This window comes from Notothenia coriiceps, unplaced genomic scaffold (genome assembly GCF_000735185.1).
Source record: "Notothenia coriiceps isolate Sejong01 unplaced genomic scaffold, NC01 NC01_scaffold00020483, whole genome shotgun sequence".
NCBI classification, from domain to species: domain Eukaryota; kingdom Metazoa; phylum Chordata; class Actinopteri; order Perciformes; family Nototheniidae; genus Notothenia; species Notothenia coriiceps.
Genome location: NW_011353184.1, coordinates 252,023 through 256,985, shown reverse-complemented (window position 1 = coordinate 256,985; position 4,963 = coordinate 252,023).

The following is a 4,963-nucleotide window of genomic DNA, read 5'->3' as shown; positions in this document are numbered from 1 at the left end:
AATCTGGTGCACTTTGAGAGCAAAATTAAGAGATCTATGGATACATCTCTCAACATAAATATGAAACAGAACTGTAAACAGATTTACTATTTCTTTATAGATATTTTACAAATCACTCCCCTTTTAAAACAAAACGTTTGAGACCCACTGAGATAACTAGACTAAAGTTAACTATCTAAACACTGAGAGTCCTTTACTTCACCTGAGCTGAGGTTATCTGAGACTCTCAGTCTGACAGGAGAGAGTTCTCCCTCCACTTTGTTGTTAAAAAAGCTCCTTATATCCGTTAGCTTGGCTAGCTAGCACCAGAACGATCTCCGGTAGAGACCATGGTAGAGACCCACCGGTGCTCGTGCATGCACACAAAATGGCTCGTGCCCCACAACGCACAGAGCAGAGCTTGAATGAAACACAGAGAGCCAGAAGTAAGCTACTTGTACTCACGAGGCCTATTATGTGCAGAATCCCTCTCGCTTTCAGGTGGTTTTGATTGAGTCCACACGTGGACGTTTAAGGACTAAAAAACGATCCATTTGTCACTTTGCTGTTAGCAAATAATTTGTCGCTCCAGCTAACAGGAAGTCACTCAAGTGTCACAAAGTAATTTAGCCTATGGGTAGGTCAAAAATCTAATGGGTGCTGGCCATTGGCCTAATCACCTGTGTTGGCTTTATGTTTTTGGTCAAACATTTGTTTGTTTCACATTTGCATTGATTTAAATTTGCAATTTAATTTAATAAAAAAAATTTAAAAAATTCCATAAAAAAAATAAAACATATTTCTTGGGGGTGCTTAGGGGGTGCTTTGGCAAACCTGGGGGGTGCTTCAGCACCCCCTAGCTCCCCCCTGGCGCCGCCACTGTGCCCGAACCACCTCAACTGGCTCCTTTCGACGCGAAGGAGGAGCGGTTCAACTCCGAGTCCCTCCCGGATGACCGAACTTCTCACCTTATCCCTAAGGGAGACGCCAGCCTGCCTTCTGGCTCAGCTCCCTTTTCGTCACAGCGGTGCGGTAAAGCGACTGCAGTACCGCTCCCGCTGCTCCGATTCTCCGACCCATCTCACGCTCCATTGTTCCCACAGCTATCTTGTAATATGGTTAGTTAATGTAAGCTAGCTAACTAGGTAAATAGCAAACGTTAAAGGGGACCTATCATGCAAAATGCAATTTTGTACGTCTTTTATACATGAATATGTGTCCCCGGTGTGTCAGGGAACTCACCAAGTGTCAGAAAACACAACCCTCTCTTTTCCTCCATACCCAAATCTCTAAAAACGGATCTGATACAGATTTGAATTTTTCTGACATCAGAAAAGGGGTGCTCCGGCTATATGGGCAACTCTCCACCTATCAGGGGAATGAGAGATCGCTCGAAAGCACTGGAGACGCTGTAGTACATATGCCAGGCCTGTAGGTAGCGCTGTAGTCTGCCACAAAAGCAGCAAAGAAGACTTCTCACAGAATCAGCCCTTGCAAAAACAGGGCTGGAAAAGAGCAAATAGAGAGAAATGAGGCATGGCTAAAATGTTTGGTATTTTGAAAAAAAACTTCACAGACATGTTTTATATGCTAGCTTGTTGTAGATAGATAGATGGATAGATCTAAACAAGTCTATCCCGCCATATAAGGCAGTGTTTTCGTGCTTGTTTGATGTGCGGGAGGAGGTGATCAGACCTCAGAACTTTACCCCTTTGCTCTTGCCACTGACCTCCACAGAACCACATCTCCTAAATATGTTATCATTAGACCCTTTGACATGTTAACTTCTGCAACCCCCCCCCCCTGTTAAAGCAGTCCTAATTTAAAGAGTGTGCATGTGTGCTGATGCTGATTGACCTGCAGGTGTCTTTGCATCCCGCTGGGACCAGCAGAGGGTAAGAGCACACCGCCCTGAACTCTGTTGAGAAGCCACATGTAACCGTACACTCACTTCTGTCAGGAGCCACGCGCACGGCTTGTCTCTTATCAATGTCATTGTCTTAGCAAACAAAGAGGATCATTATACCGGTGCTGAGAATGTTTCTATTCTGAGTTAATGGGTCGCATAGTGTAAAGGTAACCTGATCCTCCCCTGGGTGACGAAGGAGTGAGCCGAGGGCTGACATTTTGCTGATGATAGGCCGCTCTGTGTTTTGTTGTAAAATACGCTGGGCTTCACAGGAGTTGACAAAACAAGAGGCCCCGTCCTGAGGGATCACCCCGCCTGTCTGCACGCACGCCGGGGACAGGGGGGGCCAGAGGGACAGGGAGGGGCGTCGGCCAGGGGACTCTGGGTGAGTGCTCCAACATGTGTGGTGAAGAGACATAGCTGAGGTGAAAACTTTTTATTTTCAGGATTGGGGTTAATCAGTAACGTAATCTAAGTATCAAAATATAAAAGTAGTGTAATCTGATTACTTCCTCTTACTTTTGGATTACCTCAACATCAAATGCAATGCAAATAAAAAGAAGAGCAAATAAATATCAATAGGATGTTTTTTTACTTTAGTGTACAATTTAGAGGAATGACGTTGAAAGCCTTTTGCCACAACAGATATGGTCTTAAACTTTTATTTTTGAGTCCAACTGACAATAAACACAACAAGTATTTCATTTTAAATGAGATTAGCTGGTGTGGCACAATAGATGAGTAACCTGTTAACATAAAAACATTTCATAAAGGAAAAAATTATTAAGTTTCAGCCAAAATTACCCTTAATATGAACCTTTTTTCAAGGCCTGGTCGCTATTTATTAAACACAAAAACACTGATTATTTAACCAAATTCCCTGAAATTAAAATGAAGTTCAATCAATCCATGTTTTAATCCATTTTCTTTAATTGACCATACATTTAATCCAAATGTAGTGCTTGACTACATATTTCGATTCTTAAATATGCTCCCCCTTTAATATTTAAGTGAAATTACATACAGCTTTTATTCAAAAAGATAACACACATTAGATCTTACATTGCTTTGTGGAATAAATTATAATACTGCGCATCCACAGATATCCCCTCTATAACCCCTCTGATTAATGTCTTAAATGGTCCATGATGAATCTGGCAATAATATAAAGGTTCCACATCCCATGCCAGTAACATCAGAGGAGTCACGACCTGCAGTGAGCAGTGTTCATGAATCGTTTCATATGTGCTCCACTTCTTCCCTTTGTATGCACACAAAGACATGGTGGCACATGTAAACACACACACACACACACACACACACACACACACACACACACACACACACACACACACACACACACACACACACACACACACAGCAAGGCCAAAACTGTCTCTAGCCACCCCGGGGTCTCATTGTCACATTCACTTACCGCTGTTTAGGCATCATGCTGGGGGGCTAAAATGAACTGCAATCCCCCTTACCCATAGTAAAGTCAAACCCAGCCAAAAATCCATTCTACTCATATTCAAAGCATGGCTGTGGACACACTGAATTATGTTACTTAGACCATAGTGCTGTGCTTAAATCATGCAATATATCCAAATGTGTATGACCTGTTGAAATGGGGATACATCAAACCAAGATAGAGTTCTCCCACACCACTCCGCTCCTCCGCTCCCTTCACTGGCTTCCAGTAACTGCTAGAATCCACATCAAGACACTGGTACTTGCGTACCATGCTGCAAATGGATCTGGCCCTTCCTACATCCAGGACATGGTTAAACCGTACACCCCAGCACGTGCACTCCGCTCTGCATCGGCCAAACAGCTCGCTGCACCCGCACTGCGAGGGGGACCCAAGTTCCCATCAGCAAAAACACGTGGGTTTGCTATCCTGGCTCCAAAATGGTGGAATGAGCTCCCCATTGAAATCAGGACGGCAGAAAGCCTACACATCTTCCGGCGGACTGAAAACTCATCTCTTTCGACTCCACTTCGAGCGATAGAACTATTAACAAAGCACTTATATACTAATAAAGGGCTGGCTTATCTAAAGCCAGTTGAGTAGCACTTGAAATGTTTTGGCTCTATGAAACCTGATGCACTTATATGATTCTGTTTTCTTCAAGGTTGTATCTTCTTGGTCGAATGCACTTATTGTAAGTCGCTTTGGATACAAGCGTCAGCTAAATGCAATGTAATGTAATGAATAAGATCAGATAAATAGCGCTGTCAATCAATTAAAAGTGTGATCACGTTAACTACAATAATATTCTGTGATTAATCACAAGTTTAATATACTAGCATTTACTTGTACTATCTCACACTCCTGTGACACTTCAGGAAACTGGAGCATGGTTCAGTTAAATGCCTTTCCTCCGTTTTCACCTCACGAACCAGTGCATTGTGGGAGTTATGGTGGAGGTAGTGATGGTTTTTTTTTTTTTAAAATTTTTTTTTATTTTTTTTCCAGCTTTTTTTTTAATTAAAGGAATTAAAACCCCCCTGAAATCTCCCCCATTTTTTTTTTTTCGGGGGGGTTTTTTTATAACGAAAAATTCAGTCACTAATAAGTAAATACTTACTAAGTATGTTAACTCACACTCTGTCAATCTCAATTTTGACGTACCTAGTCAAATGTTCTAACGGTGGACACCGGGTACATTATAATTTAGGAATATACAATTGTACCACCTAAATTTGAGATTGGTTTGTAGATGTTTTCTATTTTTTTCCGAATAGGAATAGACAGTTTGATAATGGGCGAGGGAAGTAATGCACAAAAGAAAGAAATACACGACAAACGGAACGATGACTCTCGACGTAGAAGTATATGTCCTAGTTATGTATAAATAGACATGAGATTTGGTTGAACTGTTGGTCCTTGAAGAGATCTTTGGAACCCTGTTTGGTAAGGTTTCACTTCGTAAATAATTAGTGTTGATATTTGGTTTGAAGGAGGGCATAAGGTCCCACGCCTACAAATTGTACTTAACCTACCATACAACTTTCGTTTCTTTCTTGTTGCTCGGTACACAATGTGACCTGACCTCTCGGTGGACCCTGTTA